This window comes from Montipora capricornis, chromosome 6 (assembly GCF_036669925.1).
Source record: "Montipora capricornis isolate CH-2021 chromosome 6, ASM3666992v2, whole genome shotgun sequence".
Classification (NCBI taxonomy): domain Eukaryota; kingdom Metazoa; phylum Cnidaria; class Anthozoa; order Scleractinia; family Acroporidae; genus Montipora; species Montipora capricornis.
Genome location: NC_090888.1, coordinates 42,314,793 through 42,324,792, shown reverse-complemented (window position 1 = coordinate 42,324,792; position 10,000 = coordinate 42,314,793). Strand labels below are relative to the sequence as shown.

Below are 10,000 nucleotides of genomic sequence, written 5' to 3'. Positions count from 1 at the left end.
TATCGCTTTGATGATCCATACGATGTTTTTAAAATTCATCTTTAATCAAGACATGTTTCGGATGAAACATCATCCATCGTCAGTTGTACAATGAGAAATAAACTAAAGTTGAGCAATAAATAGTGTAACAAAGTGAGATATAACATGAATAGTTAAGGATGAAGGCGAAAACAGAACAACCAAGAAACAATACAGAAAAAACCAGACTATTTAAGCTAAGAAAAGAAACTAATTAGTATGAAAGGGATAAATTAAGATGTTTGACTTAGGAATTTAAAGATGGCTGCTTCCAAGGATATGCATGGCTTCTTTAATTTTCAATTGGGAACGTGTGGAAGCAGAATCGAGGATTTTAAAACAGTCTTCTGAACACCGGGAGCGACAATTTTCAAAACCTCTCAAGTGCTTAAAGATGTGGGAATGTTTGTCGGAGGCGAGATGTTCACGGATGCGAAGATCCTATCCCTGCGGGTTTACGATCGCGAGTCATTTACAAGTTTTCATGTGCAGGCTGTAATGCCTGTCAGTTATATTGGTGAAACCAATAGACACTTCGCCACTCGCATCCGTGAACATCTCGCCTCCGACAAACATATTCCCACATCTTTAAGCACTTGAGAGGTTTTGAAAATTGTCGCTCCCGGTGTTCAGAAGACTGTTTTAAAATCCTCGACTCTGCTTCCACACGTTTCCAATTGAAAATTAAAGAAGCCATGCATACCCTTTGGGAGCAGCCATCTTTAAATTCCCCAGTGAAACATCTTAATTTATCCCTTTCATACTAATTAGTTTCTTTTCTTAGCTTAAATAGTCAGGTTTTTTCTGTTTTGTTTCTTGGTTGTTCTGTTCTCGCCTTCACCTTAACTATTCATGTTATATCTCACTTTGTTACACTATTTATTGCTCAACTTTAGTTTATTTCTCATTGTACAACTGACGATGGATGATGTTTCATCCGAAACATGTCTTGATTAAATATGAATTTTAAAAACATCGTATGGATCATCAAAGCGATATATTATTTCATTTTTTTTTTTAATTATTATTATTACAACAGCCTCTGCACATATTTACCATTGGTGTATTAATTTCGTCTTCAATCAAACAGGAACTGAAAAGGATCTCTTTTGAGAAAAAAATGGAGTATCCATTCGCAGTTGACTTGTACCATCATTGAACTTTCAATGGCCATGACATGACACTGATGAGTCTTGTTCTGGACGTGTCTTATTCTCATTGCATTGGGAACTTGTAACTTAACCCAGGTTTGCCCACCTCAGTGTATTCTGATACACATGAAGGCTGCTTTGATACACATGAAGGCTGCTTTTATTCAACCTTTATTCGAAAATTTATAGTCCTGCAACGGGTTACCATCACGCAAGACGCTTTAATAATTTATGACGACGTGAGCTTTAGCACAGTGTCACTTGGAAATTCGATGTTAATGGATGTGTGTATACCCTGCAGGAGCATCCATCCGGTGTCGCAGTGATTACCGGATGTTTTGTCATCCCCATTCCCAAATCGCAAGTGTTATTGGCATCCCCAGTGGGGCGATTGCCTCAACGTGGCTTCAAGTACTTGACTGTTGTAGAAGGCAGGATTTTACGACTGAATATTGTCGATGTATATCAGTAAGAATTAGATCGTTCGACAGTTTTTTACCGGGTTTATTGCACAGACACAAACCCACTGGAAACAAAAGTTCGGTCAAAAAAGTGAGCGAGACAGGAACTCGAAACCGTATAACTTGATCCCAGTTAAACAACACAACAAACGTTTGAAAAGCTGTCAATTAAAACTCTTTTAAGAGAAAAAAGCAATCACAATCACCCCAATCACCGGCGATAAAAAAAACGAATACGAAAGAAAATAAAGAACAAAAAAAAACCAACTGCGTTTAGGTTCGTATTAAATTTTGGATGACATTTGAAGCCAGTACGTTACGTGATATGGGAAAGCAGGAGCCCATAAGCCTTATACGCCCCTGACGAAAGACAGAAGTTGTCACACACCGTGGTCAGACTCTGTTCTCTTGTCACAACTGTTTTATGGATCTGTTCACACATCGGGGATATTATGAACCTTTAAAAAACTGGTTTTTATATATTTTGCGGAATCTATCCCAAAAACGCTTTTCGATTTTGTCGCGAAATACTGATAGTTACTGAAGTGGAAGCCCAAAATGTAAGGGATCTGGGCATCCTGGGAGGGAACCGAGAGAAGCCAAAAACAATGCTGTAATATGACAAGGGCTTGACCATATAGCTAGCGATTTGGAAATGGAGACACCCAAAACGCCCATATCACTGTGACACCGGTTTTCCGACGCACTTTAACCATTTTCCATTGGCGTGTGAAACAACAGCAGAAAAACAAACAAAAATGGTGATTTCGAAATCACATTCTTAAGTTTAAAGGCGGGTGACCGGCCAACTGGTTCGTTGAAATACTGTTCAGATTTCATTAACTTTTTCTTACAAGCATAAGAGTGTTCTAAAAAGTTGTTTGAAGTTAAAGAAGTTAAAATCAACAGTAGATTAGCAACCTTTGTGGCATGCCGGAGTATTGTGATGTACCAAGAATCCCCTTACAGAAAGGAGTTCTAGTCTCCACTAACCGAAATAATAATCTCTAGTTAAGGTGGGTAATTTAGCTTAATTTGGGGGAATATTGTGTGCATGGATGGTGAATTGACGGAACTTTTTGATCATAGCCAAACGTTAGGGTTAGTCTGTAAAATGAGGAAGAGAAATTCAACTCTCAACCTCAAGATAGGGTTAATAAATTAAACAAACTAAAATTAAAAAGTGAAATTAAAAAGTTTAATTTTTAAAAAAGCCATATGATGCAAGAAACTTAATCAAGCAGTAAGGATAAAAATATTTGAACATGGAAATTTTTCGCTTCTTAAAAAATTGCTGTGGAGACCGTGAGAAAAAATAATAATGATAGAAATAATAAATATGAAAAAACTCTACACTATAATCTTCGTTCTTAAAAAAAAAAAACATGGAAAGGGGTAGTTCCAGAAAACTAAAGAAATCCATGCAAAATGAAGCACTGGTTCCACGAGGCAAAACCAAACTACCTTAAAGTAAAGTGAAAAGCCGACTGCGACACCATCAGGCTTGTAAATGGCTGCGAATCTTCATCCAGGGGTAGAGCCCAACCGAACAAGGAGGTTTCTAGTCCAGCGGTAGTCCTCCACACGAACCCCTCGTGTCCAGTCAAGAAAGGAAAACGAAAATAATAGCAAAAGTGCTGACTAGAGTGATCCAGGAGAAATACCGAGATCAATTTAACCCTTTCACTGCCGAGGGCTCCCCCATTGACGAGTAAAATCGTCTGGCGTTAGGGCCGATTTACACGATACAATTTTGTCGCATGCGACAAGCTCACGACAGGTCTACGACATGACTTACGATTGTCGCAGCGTTTTAAAACATGTTTTAAAATGCTACGACATTTTTTCTGATGTACACAACAATCGTAAATCATGTCGTGGGCCTGTCGTAAGCCGTTGTCGCATGCGACAAAGTCGTACCGTGTAAATCGGCCCTTAGACAGAGTAAAATCTATAAGTGTCAATTTGCATTCATAGCGGTGAAAGGGTTAAATCCATAGACAAACTGACGTGATCAAAATTGCGAAATTGATTCACCAAAAATGGAAATAACACTTTTACCAGGTGTATCCTGTGACTTCTTGGTCACTTACTTAGAAGAAAAAGTTGGTAAAGCGTTTGCTCTCCAAAACTTTGCAAAGTCTTCCGTAAACGTTAGCCTTGTTACAACAAGAGAATTCAGTATGACCCAAACTGTTGGCATGGCCTGGGCACGAGACGAGAAGAAGTGGGTCTGGGAACCCGTATGACAAGAAAAGCATGCCTCGTTTAATGCCTATGCAATGCTATAAATGGGGATTGGAAAGCTGAAGAAAAGGCAATGGTCTAGAAGTGAGATTGCGTTGCTTCTGCTGCAGGCCCCAGTTTTTCAAAAAGTAGATAACGTTATCCAACGCATAAATCAGGGCAATTGGTTTTGCTATTACCTATCCACTGGATAGTGATTTATTCGGTGGATAGCGCCATCCATCGTTTGAACAACTGGGGCCAGGAGTTTAATCACTCCTTCCTTTGGGTTGATCCTGGAAAAAATCCCATCAGGCTTATTAATCCTGAGTTCTTTAGGATGGATCCAGGAAAATATCTCATCTGGTGATGAAAGCATTCGTAAGAACGAAGAATGAAATATTAGCATTGCAATGTTTGTTTACGCAGATTCTTATTATAACGCAATATAGGAAGATAGAATTGAAGATTGGAATTGATCCTGTCACTTTACTGGACAATTTAAGCAATTGTTACTTTATAGACACCTGAGAAATTCGGCGACTTCAAAAGGCTTGGAACTCATGACCTCTACGATGCAGGTGCAATGCTCTACCAATGGGTTCGAAACCCGTCACCACTTTAAAGAGATAATCTGTCAACTTAAGCATCTTGAAAATGTTTCGTCTGCTAAATAAATTTGTTCTTTGTAAATATTATTTATATTAATAAAGTATTCTCGTTTGTCTCACGATTTGGTCACTTGTGTCACCTGTGAATGCGGTAAAGTCTACATCGGCGAAACTGGAAGACCTATGCAAGATAGAATCAAAGAACATGAGCGAGACATCCGACTTGCCCGTACCCAGACCTCCGCCGTTTCAAAACACGCTAACAACACCGGACACAGCCCGCTTTGAAACGAAGTAAAGTTTATTGATCGTGATTCTCATTGATACACACGCAGGGTCAAAGAGGCTATTCACATAACACTTCACCCTAACAACATCAACAGGGATAGTGGAATAGAAATTCCGAAAGCATGGACGGTCCACGATCAAGAAACACAACAACAGCAGAACCGTACGACAGCGGACCACCGAAGGAACAAACACAGAAACAGCGAGGATCGAAATGTACCAATCACAGCTGCTGAAAACCAACCAATCACAGTGGTGACGCGGAACCAGTCGACCTCATCGCCTGATGAAGACTACCAGTATGCAGTTGAAACGTCGCGATCTAAGTGACCACATCGTGAGACAAACGAGATTACTTTATTATTGTTGTATTTCACCACGATGAATAACAACAACCTTTTTTACGACATTATTTATATTCTTTGTAAGTGTTTTAAGCTTCAGTCTAATTAGCACATCATTTTCAAGTCATTTGTAGTTTTCCAATTTTTTAATTTTACCATAGCGTTTCTTGAGTAAGGACTCTTGAGATCTTAGTAGCTTAAAAAACTATTATCTTGTGTATGTCAATTTTGTCCTTACTCCCTTTCTTTCCGTAAATTTGAGTAAGCTAATCAATTTTTAAAAGAAAGTTAATTCTGCTCTGTGCATTTCAGCTCAGTCGACGGAAGTATGGCCATGAATAATGAATCACCCGAAGCCCTTACGTCCCCCACAAAGGACGGGACAAAGTTGAAAGCCGGCACAGGGACCCACGGTGATTTTGTTTACAACTTTCTGGACAGTGCATATGAGCCGGGCCGCCTGGATGTATCAATATGGGGAGCCACAGCTGTTGCAGAAGCACGAGGGTACATTGTTAAAGTTCTTGGTGATCATAAAAAGCAAGAATTTGCGCGGTTTTTCGGTGGTCATATCGGGCGCAGTGTTGGGGTTGATCTTCAGAGCTTCCTGTCAAAGGGGAAACTGATGGGCGCTGAAGCGATAGCGCGTGCGACACTGGTTGAAGCCCAAGTTGAAAACTATTTTGTCCACCTTGGAGCTGGGTTAACAACCGGTCTTAAACTGGAAGACGGAACCATTGAGTTGAAGATTTTTGGCACTGGATTCAAAATAGGCAAATGGAACGGATTTTCGATGTTTGACAATGAGTTTGCATTTCATATTGCAGAGATCTTCACCGATCTGTAGACCACAATCTGCAGACCACGTGGTCAAAATGTAATATCCCCTTTTTAAAATAAACTGAATAAATTTGTCAAAAAAAGTATTTTTAAGCTACATTATTGATTTCGAGACACAGAAGGACAAAGATGGTAAACCATATTACAAGGTCACATATCCCAAATTTAAGCTTAGAGAAGGAGTTGTATTGGAGGAGCCAATTCCACCCACTTACCGTGAGTACATGCACTTGTTGGACCAAACACAGTTGTATTTCATTCATTAGGTGCTTGAACCACAATAATGGGCATTGTGTGTCATTGTTTTCTTGTAGAATATGAGAATGACATTTGTAACATTCTGTTCTCTGTTCACTGTGCCCTTCAATGAAAGTTGTACAATTGGCGAAAAATAACAAGAGAAAGTTCATGTTCCGGTAAGTTTCCGGAAAGACTGAGTAGGGAGGATGCTCTACCGAACAGAGAAAAAGAACAAGAGCAGAGTCTGGGTTACAGTGTTGTATTTACTTTTCTCCAATATTTATTGTAGAGCTGTTTTCAATTAAGTGTCAAAAGTAATTAGCGAATTACTTTGGTTTTGCATTACTTCACTCAGTGATTGGTTCGAAGTTTTCCCTCCACGTTTTTAACCAATCAGAAGTGAAATTAAAACTAATTGTGGCTCGCGCGTGCGCATTTTCCCGCGCTTTGTGTCGGCTACGTGTAGTTACTTCGAGGTTTGATTGGCTTACCGGATTGTCTCCGTCCTTTTTGATTGACCAAAGTAATCACTTTGGTTTTGGTTTTACGACACTTGATTGAAACTCACTCTAACATGAAGTTCTCTTCTCACTAATTTTATTACAGCATATCTTTTCCTTGTTGCGTTGAAGTTTGAAGTTATTCCTATAGTATCTGCAAGTTTGTCTTCAAATTTGAGTTTTGTGAATAAAACTGGTGGCATTGTGGCATTAATTAGCTGTATAAGTGAATGAGCTAGTCATCTATTAATTCGCTGTAGCACCGAGGAAGCTGCTAGAATATTACATTTATAAATACCAGCTGAACCGGCTATTGCAACAAACGTAGTGGTTTCCTTTGCGGGGTAGATTTTTCCCATCAAATGTGCAAGATAAATTAAGCATGGTCCTCAATAGAAAGATAAAGACCCAATTTATCTGTATAAGAGAATTATGCATCTTCGATCGCGAATTTCCGGTGGACTCCGGAGTTTTTTGCCTGTTGTCTTTCAGTGCGTGAAATTTCCCTGAGATATTTAACAATTATTCTACGAGGGCGGGCTGGATATGATAGATAACGCGCATCGTTGGTTATAATCATTTTATATCCAGGAAGCCCGAGTAGAATAATTGTTTTATTAAAAACTACATGGTGTTCCCGGGGGACGTATTGTCGACTAAAGCATCGATTTCTGCCTTGGTCTATTCCTGTCCAAAACGGCTTTTGTCGGCTATTTTCTTCTCAGCAGCTGCAAAAAAAATTTCAGCTCACTTTATTGCTGGCGCGTTCCTTGACCATATTAGGTACAGCAGGTATATGAACTGATAGCCTGTGTCCGGCGAGCCAATGAAAATGCTGCAAATCTGATATCAGTAGTTCAGTTTTTAATAAAACTTAGTAATCATCACCTAAGCATTGACGAATTGGCACTTGTAACAGTAACTGTTATTGTCCTTTATAGCACCCAAAGCGTCTTAACACATCAAAACGTTGATTTCAGATATGAAATGTAAACATAAATCAGGTCTAAACGAAGTGAGTGTCATTGCTTTCAGTGAGCCTTCCATAAGCCATCTTCGTCATCACCAGCTGTTTATTAGAAAGCTTTAGATTCTATGACGACAACGATTACGAGTACGAGATTTTCTCATAAAAAAAAAACAGTGAGCGCGCGCAAACCAGCGTCGTTTTGGCAGGAAAAGCGTGATACCGTCGTCTTTTGCAAAAAATGTCGTCGTATCAAAACAAGTCAACAACGCAGTAGCAGTTTTGGCATTTTTCAATCAGCAAAAAGGCTCAGTTACCAGCAATAAGAATAACTGAGCAAACCTATACTGCTAGCAAAGGGTAAGATTAATGGTACGGGTTATGATTTTTCTAAGTATTTTCGCTAAAAACGGGCGGTCAAAACTCTAAAGTTCCCTAATATGGCAAGGGCCGAGATGAAGATTTCTCTTGGTGGGCATTTATTTGCTTCGTAATCGAAACTACGTCTTTCTCTGTACGTTTGGATGATCTCATGCCGTATTAAAAATTCTACGTCGCTTTCAGCCAGGCCTTCAAGCTAATTAGTTTACACGCCAATGACGTTACAGCACGCATAGTAGACTCTCAGACCCTTGTCTAGGATTTTTGTTCGAAATCTTCAACTTTCGTTGCTTTTTAAAACACCTTCCCTCTACTCTAATTAAGGTATTAATTTCTACGCGAAAAGGGTTATTAACATCAATTTTAGGATTTCGGGGTAAAAAGGAGGTAATATTTCATTTCAGGTGCACTTTAAATACATTTGCAATGACAGCTCAATACGTACTCTCTGGGACCGTTGTCGGTAGCACATCAAAATTGTAAATTCTCTGAACAAGATGGTTAATTTGCACTAAATTGGTTTTCAACACAGTCCTAGTTAAACAGACTGTTGCAAATCGGGATACTGGGCGGTGCATTCGATGGGCTGAGTGTTGTTGATGCCAATGGAATCTTGATGCAGCAATAAATTGCAGCAATTTTAACTCAACAAACAATCTTCCCCTGGCGGGCTCAAATAGCTCTGGAAAAACGCAGTTGTAGCTACTAAGTGCACAGAAATTGCGCGCAGACATGGAAAACGGTTTCGGATAAGCTCTACCAAATTAGTTTAAGTTTTCTAAGCCATGTTTCTCGTAATTTCCATCTTCAGTGGTATCAATTAAGAATTATCACAATAAGGATAACGTCGATTGACTTTTACACCAAAGTAACACTGTGCGAACAGCTTTTAACCGGATAACAGAGCAGTTCAATAAGGGTGCGATGTACCATGGGTGCGCGTGCCCCTCCCATCTTTTGCGAAGTTAAATGGGCGTAGTCCATTGCTCTACCGATTTATGATTGCATTGCCAAGGCTGACACTCTGGGCATTCTACATAATGCACAAGGCCGATCGCGACTTGCTTGAGACATGAAAAGTGCTGACCATTTCAGTCGTAATTAAATCTATAGATTGTCATGATCTCGCCTTTTTCCTTGCCACACGGCAGTGGCGGCTTAAGTCCGAGTTACGCTTCCATCATGGAGCAAAAGCAACATAAACAAACTCAGCCACGCTTTTCGTTGGAGTGAAAAAAGGACGCCAATTTACAACAAGTTAATAAATCTGCGGCGTTGATCAATTCCGGTCTCAGATTGAATCCGTCCGTTTTGCCTACGTTAAATTGGTGATCCTCATTCATTGACCTAGGCTGAATATGCACCCTGCCGAGTTAAAACAGCTATCAATCCCCCTATACCTGAAAACACCTATACCTTCCCTACAGCTTTGTCTTATGCATCTCAACACATCTTTTTATATTGCTTATCATGTCATCGGCTTCGGTATTCATACATCCATTCGGTTTCAAGATTACAACATTCTAGTCAGGGAACAAAGAACTTTACTGTTCACTTACTGAGGTCTATAGTCCTTTGTCTCCACTACCACACTACAACGTCGAACATTCTTCACCCAACACAGTTCTTTCATTATTTACATTTTAAAAATAAAAGTCATAATTGATATCCATGTATAATAACCAAAACTAATCCTAAGATGACCCTAATTTTTCTCTAGGCTTAATTTAGGCTCCGAAAAAAGTTTGTTCAATTCATCTGAGTGCATATGTTGACTATGCCGAAGAAGAGTAAACCAGCCCATTGGACTGTACACGCGAGAGGAAAACAGACTGAGGTCGTTAGTCCTGCTCTTCAGGGTCTTGTTATCTTTGAAAGTCAACCATATTTAATGAACCAATGTCGGGCTTTTAAAGTAAAAAATGATAATTATAAAAGCTTGTCGTTGGAGAACGGCTAAGCTGTTCCCAGCC

The 10,000-nt window shown here is 39.5% G+C and overlaps 1 long non-coding RNA gene across 1 annotated transcript in view; it reads left to right on the top strand.

Moving 5' to 3' along the window:
• LOC138052173 (uncharacterized) overlaps positions 1–6,889 on the top strand; it is an 8,511-nt gene extending 1,622 nt beyond the window's left edge. Inside the window, exon 2 of the long non-coding RNA XR_011133019.1 lies at positions 5,412–6,889. This is a non-coding gene — a long non-coding RNA (uncharacterized lncRNA). The remainder of the gene's footprint in view (positions 1–5,411) is intronic.
• Positions 6,890–10,000: the final 3,111 nt, after the last annotated feature.